The following is a 19,127-nucleotide window of genomic DNA, read 5'->3' on the forward strand; positions in this document are numbered from 1 at the left end:
TCTGGTTTATCTTTTGTTATTTATGTTTCTGTAGAATACTATTCCTTAATAATCAAATTTAATAGTTTCACTTCACCTGCTAAGCTGTTTTTGGACTTAATTCCAACCTGTCATTATTGCCTTTTGTTATCTTCTCCTTTTTGTCCACGTACTTAACGTGTACCTTTGTTTAAAAGCTTCAATTTAAGTTTCCGCCTTGGACTGAATCAGAAATCCAGGTGAAAACCGTGCCAGTTCTGAAAAGTATTTACTTTCCCACAAGTTTTGTTGTAAGCCGATTTACACAAGGCAAAATGCAAGATCAGCCATAAACCATTGAAAGTCAGGAAGCAGTTTAGAATTTTTTTTGAAAAATGGATGCTTAAATGCATTGGGAAAATAATTTGACAGGTGGGAACCCAATGGATCTGCAAATGGGCTCACCATAAAAATTAAAAATTGAAAATAGAGTATCTAGTCAAGCAGGGAGCAAGTAGAATTTAATTACAGTCCTGAAAATTGCTCTTTAGAATGATTACAGAATCACTTGCTAGTCCCATTGGGATACAACCATCAATTTCTTAGTAAAAGTTAAGAAAATGATATTCAAAAGTTTTTAAAACAGGAGGTCATTTCTGTCCTCTCACCCAAAGCAGCCAATTTAATATTCAGTGCTTGCATCAAGTGGGCATAACAAATAGAAATCTCAAGTAGTGAGGGATGTGATAAAGGAGCAGGGCTGGTTTTGGCCATGGACCTGCTTCTAGGCGATGCTTTTTAAAATCAGTGCAAATAAACAACCGCAGTGTGCACTAAAAGTAATGTGTGCTTAAAATTCTACAAACGTTTGTGCTGGTTTCACCAATTTTAGATGAGCCAAGTGGAAACTACAGGCGAACTCATCCAGGATATTGCACTTCAGGCTTGTATGATTTTTTTTGTTAAGAAGAATATATTTCATCTGAACTCTAATGACCATTGTTTAAATATTTCCACTGCTTTACCATTTTGTTTGGCAACGTTCTTTCCAGAAGACATAGCTTCTAGCATTTCTATTTTATTTTGAACATTGTGTGCATTGCAACACAGGCAGTTTAGTAAGCTTTTACTGACATCTTTTATACTTCAAATTTTCACAAAATGGTCTCTTTATACTTCTGGCATGTGGTGATATTTATTCTTCGTCTTGTTCTTGACCTTAGTGTCTCATCTCTTGTTTAACTTTTCTTTCAGTTTACATTAATGGAAGTTTTAGAATTTAAAGGCTACGGAGAACGCAGCCATAAGGAGATTTTTTTTTAAAAAAGGTCAATTTTAACTTGAGGACATTGAGCGAGCAAGAACCTGTGAAGGTTAGTGAGCACCGGAACAAAAGTGAGGGCTAGATAAACTGAAGGTTAAGACTTTAAGGAAGATGACCAGAAGAACATTGTAAGAATGAGTACAGGCTTTTTTAATATACTCATGTGATGTGGGCATCTCTGGCTGGGCCAGCATTTATTTCCCGCTTCTAGATGCCCTTCAAAAGATGGTGACCTGCCTCCTGGAATTGAAGGCCACATGCTGTAGCTTGATTCACAATGCTCTTGGGAGAGCAGGGTGGGGCAGGGGGATTTCCAGGATTTTGATCAGCAACAGCGATATATTTCCAAGTCAAGATGGCGAGTGGCTTGCAGAGGAACTTACAGCTGGCAGCGTTCTCATGTGTCTGCTGCCCTTATTCTTCTAGATGGAAGTGGTTGTGGGTTTGGAAGGTGCTGCCTTTCTGCAGCACATCTTGTAGACAATATACACTGCTGCTACTGAGTGTTCGTGGTGCAGGGAATGGATGTTTCTGGATGTGGTGCCAATCAAGCTGGCTGTTTTGTCCTGCATGGTGTCAAGCTTCTTGTGTGCTGTTGGTGCTAGACCCATCCAGGCAAGTGGCGAGAAATCCATCACATTCCTGACTTGTGTCTTGTAGATGATGGACAGGCTTTGGGGAGTCAGGTGAGTTACTTGCTGCAGTATTCCTAGCCTTTGACCTGCTCGTGTAACCAGTATGTTAAAGCTGCGAGTCCAGTTGAGTTTCTGGCAAGTGGCAAGTTACATTTGTGCCACACAAATACCAGGCAATGACCATCTCCAATAAGAGGCAATCTAAGCTCTGCCCCTTGGCATGTTAACATCACTGAATCCCCCACTATCAACACCCTGGGAGTTACAATTGATCAGAAACTCAACTGGACTCGCAGCTTTAACATACTGGTTACACGAGCAGGTCAAAGGCTCGGAATACTGCAGCAAGTAACTCACCTCCTGACTCCTATTCAGGACGACACGGTGGCTCAGTGGGTTAGCACTACAGCCTCACAGCGCCAGGGACCTGGGTTCGATTCCACCCTCGGGTGACTGTCTGTGTGGAGTTTGCACATTGTCTGCGTGGGTTCCCTCTGGGTGCTCCGGTTTCCTCCCACAATCCAAAGATGTGCAGGCTAGGTGGATTGGCCATCCTAAATTGCCCGTAGTGTCCAGGGGTGTGTGGGTTATAGGGGGATGGGTCTGGGTGGACTTGTTGGGCCGAAGGGCCTGTTTCCACACTGTAGGGATTCTATGATTTTTGATCTATGATCCTTGTTGCGGTCTTGATGTCAAGGGCTGTCACTCTCACCTCACCTCCAGAATTCAGCTCTTTTGTCCATGTTTGAACCAAGGCTGCAATCAGGTCAGGAGCTGAGTGGCCGTAGAGGAGCCCAAACTGGGCGTCACTGAACAGGTGCTGCTTAAAAAGCACTGTTGATGATCGAGAATCGACTGATGGGGCGGTAATTAGAAGGGTTGGATTTCTCCTGCATTTTGTGTATAGGACCTACCTGGGCAATTTTCCACATTGTCAAGTAGATACCAGTGTTGTAACTGCACTGGATAAGCTTGGCTAGGGGAGCAGCAAGTTCTGGAGCACAAGTCTTCAGTACTATTGCTGGAATGATGTCAGGACCCATAGTGTTTGCAGTATCCAGTGCCTCCAACTATTTATTAAAAACACATGGAACGAATTGAATTGGCTGAAGACTGGTATCTGTGATGTTGGCAACCATCTATTTGGCACTTCTGGCTGAAGATTTCTGTGAACGCTTTGGCCTTATCTTTTGCACTGATGTGCTGGGCTCTTCCATCATTGAGGATGAGGATATTTGTGGAGCCTCCTCCTCCAGTGAGTTGTTTAAATGTCCATTACCATTCACAACTGGATGTGGCAGGACTGCAGAGCTTAGACTTGATCCGTTGGTTGTGAGATTGTTTAGCTCTGTCTATTACTTGCTGCTTATGCCGTCTGACATGCAAGGAGACATCTCATTTTTAGGTATTCCTGGTGTGCTGCTCCTAGCATGCCTTCCTGCACTCTCCATTGAGCCAGGGTTGATCCCCTGGCTAGATGGTAATGGTTGAGTGGGGGATATACTGGGAAATGAGGTTGCAAATTGTGCTGGAGTATAACTCAGCTGCTGTTAACGGCCCACAGCACGTCATGGAAGCCCAGTCTTGAGTTGCTAGATCTGTTCAAAGTCTGTCTGATTTAGCACTGTGATAGTGCCACACAACACAATGTAAGGTATTCTCAATGTGAAGCTGGGACTTTGTTTCCACAATGATTCTGCAGTGGTCACTCTTACAGATACTGTCATGGACAGATGCATCTGCAACCAGCAGATTGCTAAGGATGTAAACACTGCAGACCTAGTCTAGCAGCTTTGTCCTTTAGGACCTGACCAGCAAAATCAATACATTCTGTGCCCTTGCCACCCTTAGTGTTTCCTCCAAGTCTTCTTCAAATGCCCAGAGAAGATGATATATGGTAATCGAGGTAGTAGGAACTGCCGATGCTGGAGAATCTGAGATAACAAGGTGTAGAGCTGGATGAACACGGCAGGCCAAGCAGCAGAGGAACAGGAAAGCTGACGTGTCTAGACCCTTCTTCAGAAAATCATATGGTAATATGATTGTCCTGTCTCCAATATCAGTGACATATGATATATGGTAATCAACAGGTTTCTTTGCCCATGTTTAACCTGAAGCCATAAGAATTCATAAGGACCAGAGTCAATGTTGAGGACTCCCATGGCAACTCTCTCCCAACTGTACCACTATGCCATGACAGGACAGGACATGTATCGAGGGATGCTGGGACATTGTATGGTATGATTCCACGAGTATGACTGCGTCAGGCTATTGCTTGACTAATCAAGAGACAGTCTCCCAATTTTGAGAGCGCTTGAGAGGGAGGGATAGAAGAAAAACAAGAGAAAGACACAGGCTCAGGGTTAGGTCAGTGGGAGCTTTAGGCAAGTTTGGTTTCCTGGGAAGGGTCATGGTGAGGGGAGTCAGAATGCTGTGACAACAGAATAGATCGTCTCAATCTTAATGAAAAAGAATCCATCCAAGGGCCTCCTTGCAAATCCAGGCAAACAACTAGGGTTTGGAACTTTATAAATGTAGGTCTAAGTGCAGTGGTTTCTAAGCCCCAGGTTGGACTAAGAAGGGAACAGGATTGGAAAGTAATTATAGATGAAAGGACGTGGTCAGGGATGGCCTTCCGACCGAGAGTATGGATTAGACAGGACATATGAAATGACATGGACGTTAATATGTTCAGGAGAATTTAGCTGAGAGGCCAAGGTAGCTGCAGAATCAGAACAGAGGAGGCAAGGTGAGACAAGTTGGTGATTGTAATTATTGTGGATGAGGAGTAGTTTAGTACAGAAGGTGAGAAAGAATGATTTAAAATGAGATTGGGAAGGCAGAGAGTCTGGGTTTCAAGGTGGACAAGAGTGGTGGGATGAGCACAACAGAGATTAGAAATATAGGCACGAAACAATGCATAGGGTGGGGAAGAACCTCTAATGTGGCAAAAATTGAAGTTGAATTATAATGGGGTATTGCATACTGTAAATTCTGTGGGAATGAGAAATCACATGCAGCACCAATAAACCACAAATCAAATATCTGCAAGCAAATTAAAATGTCAAACCAGGAGATACACTAAGTAGAGAACAAGGAATGTGGACTGAAAGAAATTCTGTTCACCCAACAACTGGCCATTGTAATTACTTAAATTGAACTAATGAATTACCACAAAATCCCTTTCCAAAGTCAAAACATTCCCTGTTTACACTGATAACTGAAGGGTGTGGCATATCTTTCACCTGGTCTTGTATCATCAGTATAAACACACTCAACCCTAATAGAAAACCAATCCAGGATAAACCAAATCAAATCTCAAGAGTATACCTCACATCTGAAACAATGCCAAGACAACAAAGTGTAAACAAACATGGCTGCATGATTCTGCCCCAGCCTGATATACAATGCAAGAAAATAACTTTTCAGCGACCTTGTATTCATACATTCAGAAAGAAAAATGATGGTTAACTGAGTTTTACTCAATCCTTCAACACAATTTCAATCCCTCAGTCTGGGTTTATTGAATGTACAAACTAAACTGGGGACTATATAATTCATAAATGCAGGCAGAGACAAACAGAAACATTTACAAGCACAACACTGGGTCGAAACACAATTTCTTTGGCCGGTGAATGCATTTAATTCAATGCCAAATTGTGCTGACTGAAATTGTGCCCATGTCATACCAGTCTTTCAAGGATCAAAGCACTATTTATCTTACTATTATACTATATTTTGCAGAACTTTGTACTTTCAAATCTTCTTTAAAACACATTCCTCGTTACACGTTCTAGTACTCTATTTTTCAGTTTTCAACTAGTGGAATACAACATTTTGAAGTAATCATAGGAACTTATGACATAGAAGGAGGTTATTCAGCCCATCGTACTCATATCAGCAGACAAGTAACCATCTAGCCTAATCGTAGTTTCCAGCTTTTGGTTGGTAACCCTACAGTTTACAACATTTCAAGTGCATAACCACGTACTCGTTAAATATGTAGAACACTGTCTGTCTCTATGAGTTCCAGATCCCCACAAGTCCATGTCAAATTATATAGGCCACAAATCCAACTTTGAGGAATGGTTTCATTTGATATGCAACAAAAAAAAACTGAAATTGTGCTGAGGTGAAGTAATCTGAGGTAAGAGGTCAAATCAATCAATCACCAGTTGGCTCTGACAGGAGGGTAACACTACTAACAATATGGATTTGATTAGGTTATGGGAGAGCCAACACTGGAATACTGTACAGAAACAATCTTCCAACTTTCAGCTGTGCTGCAGTAAATGTGCTGCCTCAGGCTGAAACTGTTGTGGGCCAAACAGGATGTGGTGCTTGAAAATAAAACATTAGAGTTTCTTTTGTCACTTTAAAAACCTTAATTATTTCTAACAAACTCCCATCTGACTGGTCATTTCACCATGACAGTACAACTACCTGCATGACTCCTCCCTGATTTCATGCAATGGTACAATTGCTGATAGATCCTTGTAGCAAATAAAAGGTGATCAAGGAGTAAAGAAATCTAACTACAATTGCGCACAGCACACCTGGTGTAATGAACTCCTCGAATAAAGGATCCTTGTTGGAACCCTACAACCCAATGGTCTCAATGTGGACTTTACGAGCTTCAAAATCTCCCCATCCCCGACCTCATTCCGAGACCAGCCCCCTCTCTCATCCCCGCCTCCTTGACCTGTCCGTCTTCTCTCCCACCTATCCGCTCCTCCCACCTCACTGACCAACCCCCACCCCCACTAGCTTCATCCCCACTTCCTTGACCTGTCCGTCTTCTCTCCACCTATCTTCTCCACTATCCACCTTCTAGCACTGCCTCCCCCTCTCTCTATTTATTTCAGAGACGCCTTCCCCTCCCCCATTTCTGAAGAAGGGTCCAGACCCAAAACATCAGCTTTCCTGCTCCTCTGATGCTGCCTGGCCTGCTACGTTCATCCAGCTCTACACCTTGTTATTTCACAAGACTGGTGCCTGGTAAAACGGGGTTGTCCTATGCATAATTGACTGGACTAACTCTCCATTCCCAGGGATTTGTAGGAACGAGAAGTGACCTTAAAGCATACGAGATTCTTAAGGGGCAAGACATGGCAGGTAGAAAGTGGTTCTGATGGTCGGGGAACCTAGAAATGAGGTCGGTCTCAGAAAAAGTAGTACGCAATTTAGGACTGAGATGAGAAGAAATTTCTTCATTCAAAGAGCTGTGAATATTCAAAATTGTCTACTTGAAAGCAGTAGATGCTCAGTCATCAGGTACACTGAAGACAGATATCAAAAGATTTGTGGATATTAAGGGGTCCAAGGAATATGGGATAGTGCAGGAAGGTGAAGTTAAGGCAGAAGGTGATCTTACTGACATGCACAGCAAGCTTTAAGGACTGAATGACCAACACTAGCTCTTATTGTTTATGCTCTTCAGATGTGTATGAAAGATAGGTGCTGGCCAGGACAAATGATAATGGAAAGCAGCTAACCAATGTGATGCAGTGTCTTTCCAATAACGTGCATAACATACCAGTAATTTCTGAAAGAAAGACTTTATTCATCCATTTCTGTCCCATTCATGCATTCCTTCTCATGCTGAGGAACTCATTGATTACCCATGCAGCTGTGATGTCGAGGAGAAAACTATGACGGGCGCAGGTTGCATGCAGCCAAGTGTCATTTCAATTGCCTTATAGCATTTTAACATAGAAATACAAAGTACAAGAAGGAAATGTTTTTAAAAACTGAAATCAAATGTTTAATTCTCGCAACAGTTGCATTAGTCACTTGTATTTACTTGTACAGCAACAATGCACCAGCAGTAAACTCAAAGTGCTGGTCAGGCAATGGGTTCCTTCAACAGCAAATGCAGGAACAAAATTCATCTGTTTTTAAAATATCTGGCGAGGACTGATTCTTGCTTCTGCCAGCTGTTACATATTGCATTTTTTTCCTGACATTTAGCAGTCCTGTTCTCTTGAAGGGTATTTGCTCCAACACTACTGCCTGCCACTATCCTGTTACAGGAGGTCTGTGGTGCTGACCTTATTGATGTGCGCCTGGAATTCAGCACCCAAAGACATGGGCGCGTGTGTTGTTGCTGACATCAGCGATGGGCTCCCACTTGTTGCCCCTCTGAACATGCGGCTTGGTGCTCCTGTAGATGGTCTGCTTGATGTCCCACTTACAACCCCTCACCTACTCCTTTCCTCATTCAGACAACTGAATAGAAAGTCTTTTCTTGGCCGTATTCTCTAACAGAGGCAGGCACCTACAGCATCGCTAGCTGTGGTGTTATAGAGTCTTCAACAGCACAGGCAGCACACACTGTGCCCCTTGTAGTTGTGGTGGAAGCAGATAACATGCTACTCACTTCAAAGAACTTAATTAGCTCCTTCAAGAGACCGGATTCACATTTTAGCGTATTCCAGCTTCAGCAGAGCTGACTTCTACAACTGGGTTCGGCAGAGTGTATAACAAACAAAGATGTCACGATTAAAATCACTTGCCCTCCCCTCCTCCAAGGTTTTTTTTCCCCTCTTACACAGAGTTGCCTAATTGTACTGACTCCAGTGAGTAAGATATCCTGTCTGGATCCTCTCCGATCTAGCTGTGTCCTGGTAAAGATAGTAGTTGAGAACGAAACGATAGAAGAGTACGAGGTTCCCCACTGCAGTTCACTATCCAGTGAACAGTGAGATCACTGGTCAGTAGCTGCAGCTTTGCAAGGGCTGAGTAAGCTATCCTTACTTAGATGGAACATGTCTTCACACAGATATCCACACATCCCAGAAGTCAGCACAGAATACATGCTGACTGGATTCCCACTAATCCCTCTCTTCATTGAGCACTGAAGCTAATCGAGGCAACTGAGTTAGCTACCTCAAACTTCTGGAATCAAATAGCATAGTCTGGGAAAAAAAAAACTCATAACAGTACTCTGGCAGCAGAGTCTTTTCCAACAAATCATGAGGAGTTTGAGGTATTACTTACTGAGCTATTTTGAGCTCAACAGTACCCCACAATTTATGTACTTCACATTCTAATTTTTTTCCAGAGGGACTGAAGCATCAGAAATCAGCAGAAAGAAATAAAATCTAGTTAACAGAATCTTCCATTAAGAATCTCTGCTTGGGCTCTCAGAACTGACAAATATTTCCGTTGTTTTCCAAATTAACTTAGCCAAAGGGTATAATAAAATAGGAGCAGCTTACAGTTTTCGGACCATAATTGATAACATTTTGGGTAGTTCCAAAGCCAATAAGTTAAATGTTTACAACATGCTGAAGTTCTTTGCCTGTAGGCAACTGTTCTCTGTTACAGTCCTCTGCTCCAGCCAACCAAACTATCCTGGATTAATCTACAGCTCTTATCACTGACATTGATAGGGGGGTCACGGTCCCACTTAGAAAAATGAGAAAAATGCGCACTAGTCAATGCAGGAGCCCCATATTTTACTTGGGGCTTCTAAAATCCTTATGAAAACCAGTAGGCATGCTGCACTCAGGATTGGGTCTCTCCTGACCTTACTTAAATATGCTGGGTTGAACTCCAAAATTAACTGGGTGCCAAATTTAACTAGGCTTTCTGGATTCTCTCAGATCTAGCTATGTACTTGTAAGGATAGCAGTTGAGAACAAAAAGATAGAAAAGCACTGGGTTCCCACTGTCGTTCACTGTCCAGTAAACAGCGAGATCACTGTCAGTAGCTGCAGCTTTGCAAGGGCTGGGTTCTCACTACCGTTATATGGCAGCAGTGCCCAATGGAATAGAAATATATTGATACGGGTGGATGTTACTGAAAACAGCAACAAATCTCGCTGTCCCCACCACCTTTCATCTGGAAGGTGCTGACTCATGCTGACTGCACCAAGCATCAGGAGTGCTATTTCCACAGAGGACCACAACTGAGACAGAACTTGTCTTCATCAGACATCCACACATTCCAGGTGGTGTCATAGCAACAACGCTGATTCTCCCCACCCTAGACTTGGGGACAACTGCAGGAAAGCAAAAAATTTGCAACAGTATGAGGGAAAGAGTAGGCCAGTGAGACTGATAAAATAGCTTTTCTCATAGGGGTGATACAAGCACAAGAGGTCAAATGACCTCCCCTTCTGTCTTGTACAATTCCATAATTAGGTTTTGGCTGTACCTCTCCTGTCTCCCCACACTTCTCTTGTGACTTTAATAGTCAAGTGAGGCATGGGCAGTGAGCTGAGGGACCCAGAAAAGCCAACCACCACATCAACAATGTCTTTGAGGTGGAAATCAAAGAAGAATGTGAAAAATGAATCTAATGGGACTGAGCTATTAAGAAATTTTGCACTGAACATTTCCTGTCAATAGGAGTTGGTTATGCCTTCGAAACTAGACACAACAAAAAAAGGAGGAAGTTGTATTTGGAAAAGAAATTGCAATATTGCTGCAGTGCTAGCCTTCAACAAAACAACACACTAATTACCACACATGTAAGGGATCAGCCATGATAGCAACCATTCTGCACCTCTCTTTAGACTAAATGATCCATCTTCATATCAGGGCCACAGTACATCAACAGGCAACTGTGCAAGGAAGTTATAGAAAAATCAGATTCTATCACCTCGTGGCCACCATGTGCACATCCAGTGTAATCTAGACTCAGAAAACACACATACAAGAAATCATTCACTTTGGGCTTAAAAATTATAGAAAAGAGTACCTCCTAAATACTTCAAAAGCAAGGAACTGAAGGATTTAGGAGACTTGTGGATGGAACACAGCAAGGAGTGTGTCCAGGCACATGGACGATCACAAGGCCATTGATAGGCAGAGAAAAACAAAAGAATGAAGGTCAGAGTGCTGGCTTTTAAAACAAGAATAGAGTTGGAAGGAGATAACACAGTGTGGAGCTGGAGGAACACAGCAGGCCAGGCAGCATCAGAGGGGCAGGAAAGTTGACATTTCTGAAGAAGGGTCCTGACCTAAAATGTCAACTTTCCTGCTCGTCAGATGCTGCCTGGCCTGCTGTGCTCCTCCAGCTTCATACTGTGTTATCTCTGACTCCAGCCCTTACTATTCCTAGGGTTCTTACTATTCCTAGGGTTGGAAGTCATGCTTCAACAATACAAAGCACACTCAGAGTAAGTCTTGTGTTTATTTCTGTGCACCTCAGGGTGTGGAGGTAGGACAGTGTACATTTATCAGAATAATACCTGGACTCCAAGGTTAAATTACGAAGAGAGAATACAGCGCACAAATCAGGGTAGTAGACTCTGAGATTTTGAAGGTGATGGGATGATTTGATTGAAGTTTTCAATGACATTAAAGCAAACTGAGGACAGATGGAGGGAAAATATTTCTACAGGCGAGGTAACTTTAGGACTGAGTTTGCCAGACTTTATTTGCACTGCAACATCACTTGAGACATGAAAATCATCATGAGCCCTCAATAAAAGTGGCATGGAGGGTGGGGCGCAGATGAGAGAGCACAGGCCAGTTAGAGGGGGAGCACACCACTTTAAGTTTGATCACAGCTCAACTCTGAGGCAGCAATAGCTACTGTAAACACTCAAAATTTCATGTTATAGCACCTGCCCCTTGGGAAGTACTGGTCTTGGGCTAAAAGCATAGTTTAAGTACTGGAGCTAGACCATTCAGGAAGGAATGGAGAATCACTTCTACATGCTATGGCTGGTAGTAAGTTTCAAAATCTCTTTCCAAATGACAAATGATGCTTGACAATTTTTTAAAATTCTTTCATGGAATGTGGTTGTCACTGGTTAGGCCAACATTTATTGCCTATCCCTAATTGCCCAGAGGGCAATTAAGAGTCAACCATATTGCTGTGGGTCTGGAGTCACATGAAGGCCAGACCAGGCAAGGATGGCAGTTTCCTTCTCTAAAGGATATTAGTGAACGAGACAGGTTTTTTTTCGACAATCAATAATGGTTTCAATGATCATCATTAAACTCTTAATTCCAGATTTTTATTGAATTCAAATTCCACCGTCTGCCATGACAAGTTTTGAAATCAGGATATTATCTTGCTCACTGGATTAACAATCCAATGACAATACCACTGGATCATTGCCTCCCTGTATTATTACTTTTAAATCTGAGACAGGCTGATTTTTGTTAACCCAAAGTACTGAGATATGTGCGACAAAATACACATGGAGTTAGGTCACATATCAGTCACAATCTCATTAAATGTCAGCAAAACAGGCTGCAGAGGCTGAATGGCCTCCTTCTGTTCCTAGTTCCTGCTTCTGAAAGGACTGTACCACTTTGCTTTCAGAAATTATGTCAAGGGGTCTTTGGGAGTACGCCAATGCAAAACCCATCGCATGAACACAAATACAGAAAATGAAGGGCAAATGCAAACCAAGTTTCCCTGCTTGTACTCTTCTCTGCATGTTTACAATTTTAGAGGCCACAAGACTAAAATTAAATGGTATGGTATGGAGGGGGTGAGTGGGTCAGCAGGATTACAATTCCCTGTGACCTTATTTATGAGCTTTTACCCTTCTGTTCTTCTGGCATTACTGGTGTGTTTTCTTGGCTACAATCATGCTACGACAGCTTTGTTGAGAACAAGCAAAAGCACATCGACATACCTGCTGGTAGTGACCCCTGTGCAATGTACATCGTCTGCAGCCTGAAAGCTGCTGCTTTAAAACCCATAGCAAAAAGCAAGAGATGCCCTGATAGAGGGGCTGTAATGGCAGGAAAAGATTATTGTGGTGAAACTGAAGTCTGCCAATCTCTGCCTCATCTATTAATTACCATCTTTTACTGTGTAAAAAGCTGCCCTCCTCCTCCTTTTTTTTAAATTCTACAAACTAAACAGAATCCAAATCAAAACAGGCTGGAAAATTCACAATCACTTGAATATGAATGGTGCCATTAGAAAGGCTGGTCTAGCACTGGTGAATATTTAGAACATGACATTTACAGGATGATACCTCACTGTGCTTTTGAAACCAAACCATGGTGACCCACTGTAGCTCCAATTAACATTTTAACAACAGAAAAGGTGGCAATTAATGCTCAGGGTAGGCAGTTTTATATACATACGCACATCACACTGCGATTCCGATGTCACAGTATTGAAAAGTAGCACCTTGATTATATCACTCAGACAAAATAAGGGCCCACCGTTGACCTGAAATACTCCACTACTGTGGTCTGATCTGCTCAGTATTTCCAACACATTCTGTTTTTATCTCAGATTTCCAACAACTGCATGTTTTGCTTTCATATCACTAAGACTTTTGGTGCATGCAATGTTAAGATTACTGAGGAAGTTTACGGAGGAAAATTACTGAGAAATTACAGTTCTGAGGAAGGGTCACCGGACCCGAAACATCAACTCTGTTTTCTCCCTCACAGATGCTGCCAGACCTGCTGAGCTTTTCCAGCAACTTTGTTTTTGTTCTTAAAATTACTATTCTATTCCCCTGCTTTCCTTGGACACAGTCCCATATGGGGCAGATCCTGAATTCTTGTAGTGGCCAGCCATTCAGCGGGATGCAGATTTCACAGCCACAGCCCACAGAGCTCCTTAGAAGTTCTGGGAACTGCTACTTTCTCCTTCTGATCACCAGCATAGAACGTAAGGCTACAGCAAAGTGACAAACTGCAGCATCGAGCAAGTCCAGCCTCACTAACATTATGGCATCAAGTGGTTAATATTTTCTTTCTCCTCAATACCCCACACCAATCTACCCAAGTTTGTGATCGCAAAGGGTCAAATCAAAGAATCAGAACTGATTTAAAGTGCACTGCAATGCTGGTCTATGCATTCAGACTCATACAGGCTGAATTAAGTTTACAGGTTAGAAAATTAAGACACCAGGTAGCTTTCTCTTTTTAGCATAGTGTACCCTGTTATCAAACCCCGTTACTATCAGCTACACACTATGAAGGAACACAGACAGCACCATGAACAGATCTGTTTCCATATGGGTGGCCAACACATTCCAACTGCATCTGTTAACCATGAGAGATTTATTGAAACAAACTGAAAAGTATGTTTAAATCCAATCCTATTGGATGATAAAAATAAATTCATTTTGAATTTTGAAAAAAAAACTTGAGTCACAAAAACTCTATCTCTGTACAATTTAGCACAATTGGAACAGCAATACCTGACAAACTGAATGCACCACTGGTAACACATTTATAACCCAAATTAATATTGGTTAAAAATTTACTACAATTAATGAATTATTAGCTTTACTAAAAATAAAACAGAAGGGCACATTTTTTTTACTATGGTGTGCGGAAGGGAAACAGGGCTCAGGAACATGTTTGAATGGTAGCAATGAAGGATACTGTACCCTATTTTCAACATCCAAGAATAAAGCCTGGAGAACAGTGGAATTATAGTTCAGTCAGAAGTCCATTCACTTACAGAAAGTTTAAATGAGGCCCAGAAACCAGCCACAGCTCTGTGCTGCCCACCTTAGCTTGCACCACTACAATAGAGGCAACATAAGCTCAGCTCTCAACAAAGTGGGAACAATGGCAAATTCAGACTCTCCATCTGAGGACAACACAATCAGCGGTCAACTCCTGAGGGAATGGACCTCTCACTCTCCCCCTTTCCAAAACTTTCCCCACTTACACTGATCCTCACCTTCTCAATCCCTCTCCAACTGCACTCCCTCTCATCCTCCCCAGCTCCCGTTATGACTATCAGAACCCCTGCTAACTGTACCTCTCCCCACACTACTCACTCCCCTCTCCACCCCCCCAATGCTCCTCTCCCCAAACTACTCTTTCCATCTCATTGACCCCTGTCGTTAATGCACCTGTCTGCACCTCCCATTGCCCCGCTCCCCCTTCACCCTTGCTCCCACTCTCCACTGCACCTCTGCCCCCACCCCAATCCCATCTCCTCCATTCAAACCCCTACTCTCCACCCTGCTCCTCTCCCCTGTGCACTCTCGCTTTTCACCTTCCATGCCTCCCTTCCACTCGCTCTCCCTCCCCACAACACCCCACCCAACTTCTCACTTTGAACTCCTTTTCCGCTCTCCCTCTGTTTCCTCAATCCCTCTGTCTCCCTCTTCCTTCACGGTTTCCTCAGACATAAAGCACATAGCAGAAGAGGGGTGGGGGGGGGATAAAAAAAAACTGAAACTCCAACCTGGAGCTCCTGATCCATTTTTCGGGCTGGAGTTGGTTGGCGGTCTGTTGCAATTCCCTGAAGCTGGATACAATGTAACACTGAGAAGCAGTCACACTGTATCGCCCTAAGACAGTCGGCGCTCCCTCCCGCCTCATCGACACAATCGGCGACCGCTCTGCGCGAGCCCGCGGCGCGCTCCCGGCGCCACCAAGCACACAATGGACCGGCGCCGCGCGCGGCCCCGAGGCGCGCCCACCGGCCTCGAGCCTGCGCGGCGCTCGCGCTTCCCCGGAGAAGGTTTGCAAACCGGGCTTCTAGATTCCCTGGAGCACAGGGAAACAGGGCTGGGCTTACTTTGCAGAGAGAATGCTTTCCCTCCTTTTCAGACACATCCCAACTCCCGCTGCATCTGTCTGAACTTGCACTCCGCTTCCCACCACCCCGCCTTTCCAACTTATAGCACCACCCCTAATCCAGCAAAACAGTCTCTGAAAGTGACAAATCAACTCTGGGAAGTGAAAGCCAGCAGCCGTCCCCTTTCTGGTATTCGTGCCCAATAGCCAGCATCAAAAACCAAAGGACCGCAGATGCTGAACATCAGAAACAAAACCAGAAATTGCTGGTTTTAAAACAAAACTCAGCTGGACTGGCTTGCATCTGTTTTCTCTCCACAGCTGCTGCCAGAACCGCAGATGCTGGACGTCAGAAACAAAATCAGGAATTGCTGCTTTTTTAAAAAAAAAAATACTCAGCAGGACTGGCGTGCATCTGTTTTCTCTCCACAGCTGCTGCCAGACTTGCTGAGCTTTTTCAGCAATTTCTGATTTTGTTGCAGCACCTTTCACCCTCCCACTTTGAAAAGGAAGACCGCATCGGAGTTCTACCTGGTTGTTAGAGACCCAAATCACATACCCTCTCATAAGGCCCACTTTAGGTGCAGAGTCTGATGCCATACTGATGACACTGGGACCAGCTGGAGGAGCAGCTCCCTGTTGCAGGTCTCAGCTCTTCATCCAGATCTGGCCTCTAACTTGCAACAGCGACTGCACCCCAAAAGGACAGCTGATAAGAGCTGTGGGATATCCCGAGCTTGGAAAAGCTGCTGTGGAAATGCAAGTCTATGGTTTTCTTGTGAAGAAATCATCATTCATGGTGATCTTTTCAAATTAATAACTAAAATGAAACTTGTAACAGGTAATTAAACAAAACTATAAGCCCCGATTTTGAAGCGGCGAGTAAGGTGTAAAAATGGGATTGGAGAGGTGAGTGCCAGATGGGTTCCAGCCCCTGATATGGGAGTCAATATTTAAGCTTTATTTTACTGGACCAAGTGCAAATCCCAAGCACACACAACTGACCCAGTGCCAATGATATCAGGTCAGTGAGTGAGAATTGGACAAATGTGGTAGATGGTAAATCCTCGCCTATTCCAATAACCATCAAAATAGTGATTAAAATCAACACCATATGTCTTTTTAAATGAGAGTGAATTTAAGTGATCAATCGAAGTAGACTCACATTGGTTATAGTTCATTTTTAAGGAACAGTACATGATACACTGATAGTGGTGTGGGGGGTGGGGGTAGTAATTTTGAGTGCCAGGTACACACTGGACTGAAATTTCAGTTAAAACAGGTTGTGAAGTTTGCCTACAAATGTGCATGCTGATAACTCCTTTATCGTTTAGTTAAACCAGTACGAGAAACATTTCTGCTTTTCAGACCATCCCATTTATAGTGCAAAATTAGCTGATAATGACACATTCCTCTGTTAAAAATCCTGGCAAAATATATTACTCAGCCTGTTACCAGATTCTGCTTTAAATAGACCAGTCCTAGACATGTCACCACATTTTTGATGAATGGTGCTCTTAAGAATAAAGACTGCTCCATTTGCTTTAATGGTTTTGCTGTCCTTTTCAATCTTTGCATTAATAAATCTCACACTTGCCCTGTGTTAAAAGTCCTGTCTTACAGCATTACACAGCATCTCAAGAGCACAAAATATATATTTGTACTGCATTTACGAATGGGAAAATTCTGAGTGAATATGGTTCACTTTATACATTTTAAAAGAATGGGACTGTGAAGATCACTGATTCTAATTAATTAATTAGTATGCATGTTGCTGTGTTTCAGCAACTTTCAAGAGAATGGCTACAAGTGAAACATCAGGTTCAGCAAGTTAACTCTATCTGTCCAAGTGGAGAGTATTGCACAGAACCAGTTATAACCCATTTTGAAGTGTAACCAAGCCACTGCCACAACCAACAACAACACATACAGAAATTGCTGGAAAAGCTCAGCAGGTCTAGCAGCATCTGTGGAGAGAAATCGGAGTTAATATTTCAGGTCCAGTGACCCTTCCTCAGAACTCCCAAAGCTATGGTTCTGTCTGGATTTTGTTTTCTTCATTTGCAGGATGGCCATTGCAATATTTATTGCCCATGTCTGATTGCCCAAAGGGCAGTTAAGAGTCAACCACATTCTGTGGGTCTGAAGTCACATGTAGATCAGATCAGGTAAGCACAGCAGTTTCCTTCTCTCAAAGATAATAGTGAACCATATGGGCTTTTCCAGCAATTGGCATTTGTTTCATAGTCATCATTAGACTCTGAACTTCAGATTTTTATTGAATTCATGTTCTGACAGCTCCCGTGGTCTCCAGAAAATTACATGAGCCTCAGGATTAATAGTGTAGCAATAAAAGCACTAACCCATTGCCTTCTTTAAAGTTGAGAAGTGTAATGTAATTGCCAGAATTGAAGGGGCTGAACACCACTAAGAATGTATTTGTTTCATTTAGGGTATTGCTCAAGTGAAACCCCTAACAGCTCTGCCATCACACCACCCCATTTCTTAGAATCCCTACAGTGTGGAAGCAGGCCATTTGGCCCATTAAGTCCATACTGACCGTCCTAAGAGCAGCCCATCCAAATCCGTACTACCACCAACCCCCCATCCCCCATCCCCGTAATCCTGCATTTCCCATGGCTAACTCACCTAGCATACACATCCATGGACGCTGTGGGCAACTAAGCCCGGCCAATCCATCTAACCTGCACATCTTTGGACTGTAGAAGGAAACCTGAGCACCCGAAGGAAACCCACACAGTCAGTTGCCTGGGCTGGAATTGAACCCAGGTTCTTGGCACTCTGAGGTAATAGCGCTAACCACTGAGGCACCCTGCCACCCAACATATCTCAGGGCTGTGGATCTGGCTTGTGCTTTAAATGAGCCAGCACAGATTCATTTCAAGCCCACCGACTCCCACAGCTACCTAGAATACTCCTCCTCCCACCCACCTTCCTGCAAAAATGCTATCCCCTATTCCCAATTCCTTCGCCTCCGCCGCATCTGCTCCCAGGATGAGGCATTCCACTCCCGTACATCTCAGTTGTCCTCGTTTTTCAAGGACCGTAACTTCCCCTTCTCGGTGGTCGAGAATGCTCTCAACCGTGTCTCCCACATCTCCCGCACCTCATCCTTCACACCCCGTCCACGCAGTAAGAACCAAAAAAGAATCCCCCTCGTCCTCACGTACCACCCCACCAACCTCCGAATCCAACGCATCATCCTCCGACACTTCCGCCATCTGCAATCCGACCCCACCACCAAAGACATCTTTCCCTCCCCACCCTTATCTGCTTTCCGGAGGGACAACTCTCTCCGTGACTCCCTTGTCCGCTCCACACTCCCCTCCAGCTCCACCACACCCGGCACTTTTCCCTGCAACCGCAGGAAGTGCTACACCTGCCCCCATACCTCCTCCCTCACCCCCATCCCAGGCCCCAAGAAGACTTTCCACATCAAGCAGATGTTCACCTGCACATCTGCCAATGTGGTATACTGCATCCGCTGTACCCGGTGTGGCTTCCTCTACATCGGGGAAACCAAGCGGAGACTCGGGGACCGCTTTGCAGAACACCTACGCTCGGTTCGCAACAAACAACTGCACCTCCCAGTCGCGAACCATTTCAACTCCCCCTCCCATTCCTCAGACGACATGTCCATCCTGGGCCTCCTGCAGTGCCACAACAATGCCACCCGAAGGTTGCAGGAACAGCAACTCATATTCCGCTTGGGA

General features: G+C 43.8%; 1 protein-coding gene across 2 annotated transcripts in view; it reads right to left on the reverse strand.

Annotated features, from left to right (window-relative positions):
* The window catches only part of LOC109916707 (SH3 domain-binding protein 4), a 57,559-nt gene extending 42,096 nt beyond the window's left edge, over positions 1 to 15,463 (reverse strand). Inside the window, exon 1 of one of the 2 annotated variants that reach the window (XM_048599354.1) lies at positions 15,395 to 15,463. The gene's annotated coding sequence lies outside the window, so the exon portion shown is untranslated. The other variant, XM_020516476.2, reaches the window with a different exon arrangement.
* Between the last annotated feature and the right edge of the window lie 3,664 nt (positions 15,464 to 19,127).

Source organism: Rhincodon typus, chromosome 7 (genome assembly GCF_021869965.1).
Source record: "Rhincodon typus isolate 14 chromosome 7, sRhiTyp1.1, whole genome shotgun sequence".
Classification (NCBI taxonomy): domain Eukaryota; kingdom Metazoa; phylum Chordata; class Chondrichthyes; order Orectolobiformes; family Rhincodontidae; genus Rhincodon; species Rhincodon typus.